At 38.0% G+C, this 14,809-nt stretch overlaps 1 protein-coding gene across 1 annotated transcript in view; it reads right to left on the bottom strand.

The window, feature by feature from the left end:
• Positions 1-13,928, bottom strand: part of ppp1r13l (protein phosphatase 1, regulatory subunit 13 like) — a 35,328-nt gene extending 21,400 nt beyond the window's left edge. Inside the window, exon 1 of the mRNA XM_041812842.1 lies at positions 13,789-13,928. The gene's annotated coding sequence lies outside the window, so the exon portion shown is untranslated. The remainder of the gene's footprint in view (positions 1-13,788) is intronic.
• Positions 13,929-14,809: the final 881 nt, after the last annotated feature.

The following is a 14,809-nucleotide window of genomic DNA, read 5'->3' on the forward strand; positions in this document are numbered from 1 at the left end:
TGCATTCAGAGGTTTAAATCAGTGATCACATGATTGTTTTTCCTTGAGCCATGATTTTAGTTTACTTTTAAAACACTGAGGCTTGTACATTCTCTGATATGGGTAGGAATTGAGTTTCACTTTCCACTTCTACTTTGTGAAAATAATCTGATTGTATTTTTCCCCCCAATATTGTGACTGCAATTTAATATGCAATTATTTTTAGGTTCCTAATCTGATATATTTTTCTATAAATGCAAGCAATTAATCTTTATATTATAACCTTTACAATATTATATAGAATATAATAGGGCAAAATAATTTAAAATAAATAGCTAATTGGGATTTTTTTTTTTGCCTCATATTGCAATTTTGATATCAATTGCTAGTATATTGAAAGGATGATCATTTTTATACCATGTCATTTTAAATACGTAAAACAGGAATACTTATTTTTAAAAACTTGAATGTTTGCATGATGTGCATAAAATATCTCATGCAAAAAAAGTATTACACTGGTATTTTGACACATTTAAGTTTAAGAAACATTGCAACTGTTGTGATTTGTAAATTGCAGCAGGTCATATTGCAACTTAATCTAATTTGTGATTAATTGCCCAGCCCTATTGGTGACTCAAAATTGCTCATGTGTGAATGCGCCTGGTTGTTTTTCTCTACATGTGATTGGCTGGTGACCAGTCCATGGTGTACCCTGCCTCGCGTCCAATGACAGCTGGGATAGGCTCGAGCCCCCCATGACCCCCAATGGGATAAGTGGTATAGAGCATGGATGGATGGATGGATGTTTGTCAGCCCTGTGATTGGCTGGTGACCATCTAGGATGTACCACACATCTCACCCAGTTACAGCTTTGTTACTCCAAATGGGCAAATTTGTGTGGATACCGGATGTATGATGGCTAGTTTTTATTGCAAAAAGACATATAGATAAAGAAAATAAAAGTTTTCCAATGGTCATTGTCTCAGTAGACCCAATACATAATACTTAATATAACTAGTTAGTTCTTCTCTTTTGCTATTAAAGCTTGATATTATTAAAAACCTTAATGTAATTAGATTTTAAATGAATAGTGAGTCCTTACACAACAAAAACTGGATTCTTAGCAAGTATATTGCTCAAATTTGTAGTAAAAAATCAAATTCCACTAATTCTAATCCCAATTGCGGTGAAAGGTCCAGGAAAAAAACTTATTTTAGCCAGCATGCATGATAACATAGGCATATTGGTATTAACCAATATTATTTGGAAAAGTTCATTACTGATAACAGCAGATATTAAATTTTTTGCTGATATTGACAACTGATATATTTAATGTAAGTATAGGCCTATAACAGGCTTGACCAACAGACCTACGTCAGCTAAAGTCTTTTATTGTTCATCTTCATTCCTTAAACTTTAGAGATTCTATATCAGTATCAATATCAGTATCTGCTAAAATGTATTTCAGTCAGGAACACCCTTGCCATACATTTTACTATTTTACTGCAAAGTGGATAAACAGTTTTACTTAGCAGAGAAAGTTCTGCTCAAAAGATGCTCCCTGGGTCAGTCAAGCAGCATGCTTTGATTTTCCAGGGAATACATAGCTAGAATTGCCCATTTGGATATTCATGACAATGCATAATGAATACAGTAAAATTAGTTCAAAAGCAATTAATCTATAGAAGCATGAATCTCAATATGGGGGTGCGACAAGCTTTATGCTATAAAGGAGGAGGCTGTGGTGGGGGAGGTTAAGTTTGCCAGCAGCAGCAGCGTGGTGCATCAGCATTAATTCGAGCAAGGATTAGAAGAATGTCATGTTTAAATACACCACTGTGTTGAGAGAAAGAGCTGTAATTGGCTGTGGGAGCTGGGAGGTGATAATTGGGATGAGTCAGATGTCAGCTGATCCTGGCTAAGCGTATGACAACTGCGTCCTGCATGAATTAACGTTAAGCTTTATTTAGAAATATCAGCTTACCCTACATTGGCAAAAACACAATATTTTACTATTTAAAAAAAGTCAAAAATAACATCTGAATTACTTATAACATTTACAAATATCTGCAAATGCAGTCAACAATTGTTACTTGTTTAGTGTACCAAGTAATTGGGATCCAGGTATTTCCTTTCAAGACACAACATTTTCTTGCTACATTGGCAGTTTATGTCTGAGAAATGCAGGCCCTTTTTTGCTTTATATATCTTCAATTAAGACTTTTGTCTGCATTTCTCTGGTAAATGTGGCTTATGATAAGCATAAAAAGACATTTATGAGGACACACTAGATCAATACTCTCACCCAGGTCAAAGTTTTTGCCAAATATTTCAACCTTGTGTACATTTAAGTATACTTAAATAGGACAAGTGCCATGTAAGTCCAGACAAATGATGTCATTTGGGTTGCTTAAACATGTCATAATAACACTTCAGCTTCATGTTCATACAAGTGTATTGAGCCATCCTGATACACCTGCCCCACATTCACAGTCCTGCCCTATTTCAACAAAAAACTGTCCAGGCAAGCATATTTACACAGACGGATAGAAAGTAAGGGTCACTTCCCCAGCCTGTGGAAAACAAGGAATCCACTGTCATTGATGATTCAACTGCAAAGCCTGCTGTGTGAACATTTCTGTCAGCAAAATAAAGCTTGTCTCACTTCAGATACAAGCCATAGCTGTTCTAAACTATCTCCAGTTTGTTGCTTTTATTATACTATAGGGATTACTTTAAAATAAATCACTGCTGTTAAATGATCAAAACCATCTTGAAGCTTTGTAATTTGATTAAATATGGAGACATACAAACAAGGCAGGGTGCTTAAAACCACTGCAGAATGAATAGTCATTAGAGAGGTATGATAACCAATTCAAGTGTTTTGTCCCGCTTTGACTCTGTATTAAACAAGGTCAAATTGTATGTTTATATCTCTACACAATTAAAATAAATCAATGCTGACCAGACTGACAGAGAAATAAACAGCAACTTTAGGGGTCTTTAAAAAGTTTAGGTTTGAGACCAGGCAATACTCAAATAAACCCTAAACACAAGTAGAACATTAGCCAGGACGATCGCAGGAATTGTGTTATAAAAGGTCATCAAACTGAAGAGCACATTTCAGTCAGATAATGACTCCTCTTCATGCCGGGTGCCGTGCTGTTTATTGGAACAGTTGTGTCTCAATCGGGCCTGGTAACAGACTCGCATTCCTCACCACTCCTCCCAGTGAGGCATTCAACACACACAGCCTGAGACGCTTATCTCTGTCAAGAGCAGCTAACACAAAAGAGATTACACTCTCACTGACTCACAAAGGTCAGGTCACTCTCTCGCTCACTCACTCCACTCTTCCCTTCCTGCCCAGAGATTCACTCACCCCTTGCCTTCGATCCCTGTTTTTACTCCCCTGCATACTTTCTGGTACTTTCCCTGTTCTACACTATTATTACCATCAATCGTCTGAGGCTTAGAGTATCTGTCATAATATTCCCAATGCAAAGTCTACTTTATATGCAGATGACTTTTACCTATAGCCTGCCCATACAGGGCATCAGGCTCTCTGGTGTATACAACACACCTCTGCTGCTGTACAGTACACTTTAAGTGAGTTAAAATTGATTTTTAATCCTGATAAAACAAAACTCAACATTTTAATAAACCACAAAAATGCCACTGAACTTGCTTTCTGTTATTACATCTCAGGGTGATATGATTGAATCTGTATCTCCTTAAAAATACCGCAGATTCTTAGTTGTGGCTTTTAAACTTCATATTTAGAAACATATAAAGAAGTTAATGCTGCAACTGGGTTTTCATTTCAGAAATATTGTTTTTCTTTAGCTGCAAAAAGGTGATTTGTTGCTGACACTTCTCTCCCCCTGATTGATTATGGTGATGTTTTTATAAATGCATGCTTCTTCTCAATGCCTTAAATCGTTTGATAATATTTAGCATGGAGCCTTGATGTTCATAACAAATTTCAAGTCCTTAAATCATCATTGTACTCTGTATGCTCAAGTTGTTTGGCCTTCATCAGCCAATTGTAAACTAAATCATTGGCATATTACTATTTAAAAGGCTATACTCAGAACAGAGATGGCCTAGTGGTTAGGTCAGCCCAGGTTCAAGTCCAGCCTGTGGCTCCTTTCCTGCATGTCTCTCCCTCTCTCTCTCATCTCTGTTTCTGACTCTATCTACAGTCTTCCTCTTGAAATGAAGGCATAAAAGCCAACAAACTATATCTAAGAGGCTAAATTCAACCTGCTTCCCTTATAGATGTGAAAAGTGCTGTAAGCTACAGCCTTTGCTCCATGTCTCAGTCACAAGACTTGCTTCTGCTATTTGTCTTCAAGGCACATCTTGAAATGGGAAAAAAAGGACTCTCAGGTATGCTGCTCCTGAAGCCTGGAATTGACTGCTGTAAAATTTGTGTCTCGTGGAGCTGGTCTCTTTCAGTCTTTATACGAGAAGATTAAAGGTGTTAGATGTTTCATATTATAGGTGCTTTGACTAATGTTTTTCTGTACTGTGACCCATGATTGATCAATCTGTGTTTGTAATTATCTTGTGTTATATATGTCAATTTTTGCTAAACGTGCTGCTGCTGCCTGTCTTAGCTAAGATGCTCTTATAAATAAAGTTCTTACTCTCAGCAAGCTAGGAGATGATTTATGATGACATTATTCAAATAAAGACAAGAAGACGGATAATTACAAATATATCACACTCAGAAAACAGAGTTAAAATGTATAGATATATACATTTATAAATATGAATAGCCAGTGTTTCCCATAGAATGACACTTAGGCAGTGGATGGCCATCCCACCTCATTCTGTTAGGTTAGTTTTTTGTTTCTGCACTTTTGACAGTATTCTTCATGCTTAAACAACATCAAATACTAAATCTGACAAAAACGCCAGGCAAAATCATTGGTACATCAGCACCTGTAACTCCCCGAGACTTGTTTGAACAAACAACCGTCAGACTTGCAGACAGTATTCTATCGGATACGTCTCATGTACTGCACTCTGAATATGTTTTACTTAACTCAGGAAGGAGGTACAGATTTCCTCTATGTAAATATAACAGATACAAAGACTCGTTCATCCCACTGTCAGTGAAGCTCATAAATGAGCAGATTGCTCAGGATGGACAGAAAAGCGAGTCTGAGGTCATGTGATGCTGAATTTGCACTGAGATGCTGGTACGCACTTTTTATCTGATCCTGTTGACTATTTTTATGTATTTTTATTTATTTAATGTGCTGAATGTGTTGTCTGTGCTGCAGACTCCTCTGCCCAAGACAAATTTCTCCCAAGGGAGACCAATAAAGACACTTGGACTTTGACTTGCTTTTGAATGTTTCCCTCAATATTTTGTGTCAAAACAGACAGGTCAGCCTGACGATGTATTTTAAATGGTATTTAGTTAATAGACTGATTTGAGAGCATTAATCTCCTCATGCCCTTAAAACTGCTCGAGTATCTTTTAAATTTTTATTTTTTTTATGATGCTTTTAGGCCTTTATTGTAAATAGGACAGTAGATAGAATTAGAAACCACACTCAAAAGGAGCCACACACTTGATTTGAACCTCGGTCGCCTGCTCCAGGGAAACAGCCTCAGTTTATGACGCACGCAGACATAACCACAATAGCTACTGCTATACACTGCTGTTTATGCTAGAGATGCACGATATTAGATTTTTGCCATGTCTGATATGCTGATATTTGCAAACTAAGCTCAGCTGATTCAGATATCAATACCAATATTTAAATGTAGGTCAGCCCTAAAACTTCAGACCTTGAAACACACTTTAAAGTTTGAGGATGAACAAATCAACATTAACCTGACATGCCACTACACCACTAATACACAGCGTTTGGGAAAGTACAGAGCCTTTGAAAAACCTTGGAGGGTGATTGGATGAACGTTCTGTCTGTTACATCTTTACAGGGCAATCGGAGCAACAAAAGAGGTGAAGTCGTTGCCGCTACCGAGAAATACTCCATATAGAACAGCATAACGTGAACCATGGCAACTATAGACATGTCAATACCCAACTTTTGTTGTTTTTGAATAGAAAACAACTCAGTGCGATTCTTTGTTCTTCTTTTAACAAAGAAATGTCATCAAGTTCTGACAAAACTGGTGCTTTAGCAGCATCCACGCTAATCTCTTCTGCATCACTGCACCAGCCTCTTGTTGCTGCTTGCTTCCGTCATGACTCCACCACACTTGACAGTACTGCCCCTTGTCGCTGATTGGTCCCGTCACTTTCTAACCGGGCCCATACAATTCAGACAGAAGCTTTGCAAGATGGATTCACCAGTGAGGAACAAGGAAACGGACGGATCCATTTGCTTTGCAAGGTTAAATCAACACATCTCATGATGTGGTGGCCATTTGCATCTTGTCTTCCTGTGCTTTTCATATCAGCGTATTTTATTTCTATGCAAATAGACCAAGGTGAAATAAAAAAGACTTCACTGAAGATTTTAAGAACAGAGGAAGAAGTATACAGTGGGTAAGTGTGTTTTTAGGAAGAGCCAAATATGATCATATGGTGTACTGAGTGCTGCATGGGTTGCACCTTAAAGAACACACCCAGCTGACAGGGGTTTTCCTCTTTATGTGCTAAAACAGAGACATTAATCATGTGAGAGTGGAATGACAGCTTGTGGCCTCTGCGGCTGTACTGTACTCTATTCTAGTCTGTAGTCTCTGATTTGCCTCGCTGTGGTTTTATTCTCGACAGAAGTTTCTTGGATAGCCTCATGGTCTCTTTCTTTTTCCACTTCCTCTCCAATGCTTTGATTACATTGTCAGCTGGTTCGGCCATTTCCACACAAAACAACAAACTCTCAGGGCAGGTAAAGCCAAGACTTTAACTCAAGGGAGAACTTAAACAGCAAGCTAGACTTTGAAAGTCCTAGACTTTGGAAATTTTGGTGCTCATAAACTTTCTTAAACGACACCCAGAGGACCAAAGGCCGTAGCAAGAGCAGGGAATAAATCGACATTAAAGGATTAGACACAGTAATTGTTGGTGTGCAGAATAAGGGTGTGTCAGACTAAGGCAAGCAGTTGTTTCCGTTTTCCTCTTCCTTTAATATACCTCACCTACAATTCCACATTACACATCAGCCTCCAGTTTCTATTGAGCCTCTATGCATCCATTCATTTCCTCCCCTCCTCTTTCACCATGATTAGGCCCTCCTTCGTATCCTTCCTGATCCTTCTGGCTTTGTCTCTGCTCACTCCTGGTCAGGAACTTGGCTGTGACTGAATGATAAACGAAATTCCTTTGACACTACAGAATACTTCCCTTTGTTGTCTGCTTATTTGTCATCCCTTGGAAACCTAAAACCAGAGTATAGCTGAATGTTATCATGCAGACTAACTCAATTATGTCCTTCAAGTGAAAAACCCTCCTGCTGATCCCACAGTGAGCAACTACCGTGCTGTAAGAGAAAACTAAAACCTGTGCCCAGCTTGATTTGAGATATCTCCAATATCATTCTTTAAAGTATTTTATGTGTTTTAGGCCAGAGATATTATGTCAAAGATTATCTCCAAAGTACTTACTTTTGCTTACCAGTATCTCGTGACACAGCTGAGTGAAATGGGATGTTGGCCTTTCTGGTTTCTGTCGAGGGATTAAGTCCAGCACTAATAGTGCAGACAGACACAAATGGGAGGGACTGGTATTGTGTAATCATGTAAAACATCAGTTCTCTCTACCACCAGGCCGGCCCACTGATTTGGCTAGGCCCCTGACAAACCCAGAGACTGGGCCCTCCTCAGTTGTGATGTGTTGATAGTATCAACGTAGGTGTGATAGATCAGGAGCATTGGTGCTAGCGTCCTGGCTAACATCATACAGTTGGAGTATAATGTTGAAATTTTTTACTTGTGAAACTATTTAACCCCTATTAACCACTTTTACCACCGATTTTTGCTACTTTTATTTGCAGCTTTCCTTAAATTTTACACACTTTTTGCCCATTTTTGCCACTTTTTACCCATTTGTGTAACATTCAACCCTTCGTAGCCACACATTTAACCCCCTTTTGACACTATTTAATCCTATTTCACCACCTTTCCTTGCCCTTTTTGCCACCTGTTTAACCTTTTGCCACATTTAACCCCTTTTTGACACTTATTAATCCTATTTCATCACCTTTCCTTCCCATTTTTTGCCTCTTTTTATGCCCCTTTTGTCACATTTGACCTTTCACTTTTGACATATTATAGTTTAGTGGAGGAGATAACCATAACAATTGTTCACTTTGTGATACAAGCATGAAATTTGGTACAGTTCTAGCCAAAGGCATTCCCAAGAAAACTGGATATGGAGGCATCCTGAATTTTCAACATGGTGCCCATGGCAGCCATTTTTCAAAATGGCCACCAATGATAACCTTTTTCCAAATCAATTTTCTTATCAGGGATGATAATAAAGGATGATGAAGAATAAAAAAAAAAAAAAGAAGAAGAATTATTGTGACAGTAGTCATGTGTTACAGACAATGTAATAGAGTGGATGTCGAAGCACAGCCAGGGCACACTGGTGACACCACTGCTGTGAAACTCAGCATGGGGTTCAGTGTCAGCTAAATACATTAGCCATTAATGTAATTATTTCTGTAGTCAGTATCAATCTACTCCTTTTATGATAGTTTAGTGGTAGCGTAGTTTAGTTTCCTAAATTCTATCTAATGTTTTTCCCTCATCTAGTTGATATTGTGCATATTTAGATGTAGTTAGATAGCCGCACCTGAATTTACAGGACGTGCCAGCAAGGGAGAGTCAAGCCTCGGGGCTTTACATGACTTCATGTTGTTACTTGGATGGTGTACAGATCAAACAGGAAGTAAATGGCACTGGATCAACGATCGGGCTAGATGTAGGTCAGTTTTTGTAAGAAGAGTTGTGTGAGGCAGTGCAAGTGCAAAAAAGCTGAATTAAACTGTACATCCCTTTGTTTCTGTGAAGGAGAATGTTGAATTGATTGCTGTGACAGACAGCCCTCCCTCTCTTTTCATTTTTTAACCCCGTTTTATACATCGCTTTAAAAAACACCTCACTCCCCTCACTCTCCTTTTCCCTCCCTCTTCCTCTTCACTGAAGGTTATTTCAAGTTCAAGTTTATGTAAAACTTAGTGTGCATTGTAAACAGTTATTTCACTGTTGTGATCAAAAACATTGATGTGAAACTTAATTCAAGTTGCAAGTTTAAATAAAACTTTGTGTAAAATGTAAATAGTTCTTTCAGTCTTGTAAAAAAAATCTCTTTTCAGTTTCTATGTGTTATATGAAATTGCAAAAATAAAACAACCCCTGTTTAAGCCACACCCATTTCTGATCTAAGCCCCGCCTATTTCTCACCTAACCTCCACCCTCTTCAATGGTATGATAGACAAATTAAACTAATTAGGTCCTTAATATCAGTTTATATCCATTCCTGATAAATAAATTGATAAGTAAACGGTTATCATTGGCAGCCATTTTGAAAAATGGGTGCCATGGGCGCCATGTTGAAAATTCTTGATGCTTCCATATCCACATCTTTTGGGAATACCTTTGGCTGTAACTCCACCAAATTTTATGCTTGTATCACAAAATGAACAATTGTTATGGAATTTCTAGCTAAGCTGCCCCACTAGTTAGTATTTAGTCATTTCACCAGATGTTCTGCCTAAATTGCCACTTTAAACAGTTTTGTCACATTCAACTCTTTATGCCCCTATCCCATTTCACTATCTTTTCTGCCCATTTTTTCCCACTATTTCATCCTATTCTCAACATTTCCAGCCCATTTTACCACTTAAAACACAGTTTTGCCTTTTTAAAAACTTTCTGTCATTTTTAAATTCTATTTCCCCACATTTTTTACACATAGCTGCCACTTTTATAATCCTTTCCAACACATTTTCAGCACTTTTTGCCACTTTCTGCCTATTTTTACTTCTGTTAACCCCTTTCACTAGTTTTTTGCCCATATTTGCCCTTTTTAACCACATTTCACTACTTGCTATGCCAATTTTACAACTTGAAACACATTTTAATCCTGTTATAAGAAGAGAAGTTTCATTTAGAGGAAGGTTATATCCATCCATCCATTTTCTGTACCGCTTATCCCATTGGGGGGAGCTGGAGCCTATCCCAGCTGTCATTGGGGGGGTAAGATAAGATAAGATAAGATAAGATAAGATAAGATATTCCTTCATTAGTCCCACAAGGGGAAATTCCAATTTACAGCAGCAAAAAGTGTCTTAGACAAAGCAGGCCATTGGCGACAGAAACACAATAGAAAAATAGAGTACAAATAAGTGGTATATAAGTACTAATAAATACAAAAATACAGAATATAAAAACGTTAACTTACAAATTATAAATAGTATTTACAAACAGTTTTGTACAGGTTGGTACACTCACCCCTCTGCCAATTTAGAGTGATCAATCAACCTAACAAGCATGTCTTTATGAGTGGAAGAAAACCAGAGTACCCAGAGAGAACCAAAGGTTTTATACTACGGCAAAAATAAAACTTGAAAAAATGTCTTTATAGTTATATATATTTGGTTCTAACAGCTTAACTTTACTATGGAGCATGACTTTGCTGAGCTCCATTTGCTGGTCCCTAGGAAACTCTCCCCTTGATTCCCCGTATGGGCGGCCCTGACAACCACTGTGCCATAGAAGGAAGATTATCGGCTGAATTTACTGTTTGATCTTTAATATCTGCAGGACTAGCATTTCCTAAAAACCTCTTTTTCAAAATATGGCACCTCATTTTTGCAAGTTTACAAAACATTGCGATCTAAAAATAAATATTATTGACGTTTCTTCTGAGCTACATTAGCTTTCGACTTACATTTGTCTGGTCATGTATTTCACGTGACACATGACCTGTGATAAATGGTTTTTATATTAATCATTTCTTCAGCTTTGAGGTTTCAACAACTACTCAACCAAAAGAAACACTCCACCCAAAATACTTCTTTTATATTACTTACAGCCGCTCCAACGACCTAGTTAGTCATTGAAACGCTTACCCTGCTACCTACAGAGACACACAAAGAAACATGCAAATGTGCAAGCACTCACATGCACATTCTTTTCATGAAAGCAACTGTTAATGCCAAAGACAACAGCCTTTAACAATGCAGCTCTACTGATCCTCTCAAGCTGAGGATAATGATCTGTTTCATTAGACACTAGTATGTATCAGCCATCATAGAAGAATAATCCCTGTAAATATAATCATCCTTTATTTGGCTCTTAAAGCTGCAGATTCTCTTGTGACATCGTAACACTATGCTGTATACTTCTAGAGCAACACTCTTCTCCACAGCATGTGACTCAGGAATCTCTCAGAGGTACACAACATAACAGACATTTCTGCCAAATTTCATGCCCCATCTAATGCCTGCAGTGTCTCATGCTCATGTTAAGGAGCAAAGCAGGGCAACAATCAAGACTTGAAAAACAGCATCTATCTGCTTACTTGTGTGTGCTTGCATGGATTTAATCACATAGGAGAGAGACAAACTCTGGTGACAGTATGTACAATATGTTGACAACAGGTTGCAGCAAGTGCATCACACAATGCTGCTCAGCTAGTTTTGACTGGGACCCAAGTCTAACGCACACCTGCTGAGTAAATGCCATTTAAATTCTGCTCTGACAGGAGGGTTTGGTTTGTTTGAAGACTGTAGTTGCTTTGCAACCTACACTGCAGAAAAGCCAAGCGATAAATGACACATTTAGAGCAAATGTGAAAAGATTCATGAGAAACTGTGCAAGTTATGATGGATTTTTCTTAGAGAAGAACTATCTTTTATCCACTAACAATGTGATGGACATCCAGATGTAATACATACAGGTGCATCTAAAAAAATAGAATATCATGAAAATGTTCATTTTTTTGCCTATAGTTTAGTTTGAAAAGTAAAACTTCCATGTATTCCAGATTTATCACACACAAAGTGAAATATTTCAAGAATTCTTTGTTTTAATCTTAATGATTACAGCTCACAAAAATCTACTATCTCTTTATATTAAAATATCACATAACACCTATTTAGAAAATGATTTATGATACAGGAATGTCAACATTTTGGAAATTTTGTTAGTTTATGTGTTCAGTGCTTGGTCTGGGTCCTTTTGCATGAATTACTGTATCAATGCAACATGCCAGTTAGTCCGTGGTCCTGCTGGAGTGTTATGAAGCCCAGGTTGCTCTGATAGCAGCCTCCAGCTCATCTGTTTTGTTGAGTCTGGTGTCTCTAATCTTCCTCTTGACATTTCCCCAGAGATCCTCTATGGGGTTCAGGTCAGGCCAGTCAAGCACAGTAACACAGTAGTCAGCAAACCAGTTTCTGGTAGTTTTGCCTTCACTGTGGACAGGTGCCAAGTCCTGCTGCAAAAGGAAATCAGTATCTCCATAAAGCCTCTCATCAGATGGAAGCATGAAGGTCTCTAAAATCTTCTGGTAGACAGCTGACAGCACTGACTCTGGACTTGATAAAGCACAGTGGACCAACAGCAGCAGATTACATGGCACCCCAAACCATCACTGACTGTGGAAACTGAGAACACTGTGGATCATGTGCATCTCATATCGTCCTCCAGACTCTGGGACCTTGATTTCCAAATGAAATACTATATTTCCTATCATGTGAAAACAGGACTTTAGATCACTCAGCAACAGTCCAGTTCTTCTTCTCCTTAGCCCAGGTGAAACAATAATGATGTCTGTGGTTTAGGACTGGCTTGACATTAAGAACACTCTTGCAGCCCACTTCCTGGATCCGTCTGTGTGTGGTGGCTCTTGATCCACTGACTCCAGCCTCAGTCCACTCCTGGTGAAGCTCCCTTAAATTCTTGAATCTGCTTTGTTTGACAGTCCTCTGAAGGCTGAGCTCATTCCTGTTGATTGTGCACCTTTTCTTACACTTTTCTCTTCCAGACAATTTGCCATGAACATGTTCAGCAATGACCTTCTGTGAGTTGCCCTACTTGTGGAGGGTGCCAATGATTGTCTTCTGGGCCAAGTCAACAGTCTTCCATATGATTGTGGTCGTGTGTACTGAACCAGAGTTGGAGATTGAAGGCTCCTTCCTGACAAGAACTTGGACATTTCCTCAGTATTCTAACATTTTCAGATAGTGGATTTTTTTCTGTGAGGTATAAGCTATAATCATCAAAATTTAAACAAAAAGGCATTTGAGACGTTTCAGTTTGCATGTGGTGCATGTAGAATGTATGTAAGCCTAACCGTTTGAATTAAATAACTGGGGAAAAAATGTACTTTTTCATGATATTATATTTTTTTAAGCTGCACCTGTAGTCTTTGTCACCTATAAGTATTCCATTGAGTCAGATAAAGTCATGACTGGGCAGCAGACTTTCAGTCCTATACTCAAGAATGATGCAATGCTGGCTGCGTTTCACTCCAACATTAGTGTCCACTAGCCTGTTGTAACAGTAAAGCTTTCTTTTTGTCTGTAGATTTTAGGCATGCCAGGCTGGAATGGTAACATCTGATTTTCATTAGTTTGAGAACAAGCTCCTCCTCGCGTACAAGGCGCTTCATAATAAACGAGAAATCCATCGAAACAGCTATTCAATAAAGACTCATTTCCTCCTTTGTTTCATTGGATTCACTAAGAGCTAGACTAAGTCGTCGTAGTACACAGACACAACTCTACAACAAAACTAGTTATGTTCACCTTAGCGTACTTCCCACACAGAAAGGTGCCTACGCTACGCTATGGGGTTTGAGGAAATCCTTACCTCAAAATAATGAGAGCCTCTTTGTTCTTGTGCCCCAAACTCGAGAGGAAAGCTGCTCCCTTTCAAAGTTTCGTGTCCTTCTGAGGTCGTCTTGCTTAGTCTGTGTTTCAATCCAGCGGCTGTTGCTCCAGACATTTAGTCATAACTGCGTACTGAGTTGAGTTATTTTGGCTCAGAGTCCAGCCCCTCTGGCTCATTCTGCAGCTGAAACCCGAGCCAGGTGTTTCTGCCACAGCTGGCTCAGGTAGAGCATACCATCGTGTTTAAGCTGCACTTTATTGACGTTTATAATAAAGGACAATGTACATGTTACATAACTTAAAGAAGCACATAAAACAGTCCGCTTTATAACACCAGCAGTTATCCGTGAATACAGCATATACAAGTGGCAATTCAATAAAATATCTGCAATAATATGTTATACTTTTATACATTTAGGCTTTTTAATTTGTAGCCAACTCATCTATGTTTTTCAAACGGGGAAAAATAGGCTATAAATATTTGCGGTTTTGTATCATTTTTCAGTGTAGAAAGGGAAAAGCTTGAAACTTAGTTTGATATCAGTGTCTTTTAATATTAATATAACTTATGGCTTTTGGGTTTTAAAATGAAACTGATGATAATATTAATAGAAATCTGCAATGTTGACACTAAAAAAGTGAGAACAGATTCCTTTGATTGATCATAACGTGGAAACAACAAATTAAATACATTAAAGAAAACATTTCAAAGTCAAAAGGAATTCTGTAGAAATCCATACATATCTAAAATTATAAGGCTTTGCATTTAATCTTTGAATATTGGATATAATGCTTTTGAAGTTTTGGCTTTTCTCACACTTTGTATCAAATTGAGTTTATTCACCTAACTGGTGTGTGATAGAAACTGTTTCTATGGAATTTGCTGATTTTAATTTGATCTATTGTGCTTGTTTCATATTCTTTAAAGCACTTTGTAACGTCTGTTTTGAAAAGTGCTGTATAAATAAAGTTTATTATTACTATTATTAATCTATCACCCA

This window comes from Cheilinus undulatus, linkage group 2 (assembly GCF_018320785.1).
Source record: "Cheilinus undulatus linkage group 2, ASM1832078v1, whole genome shotgun sequence".
Taxonomy (NCBI): domain Eukaryota; kingdom Metazoa; phylum Chordata; class Actinopteri; order Labriformes; family Labridae; genus Cheilinus; species Cheilinus undulatus.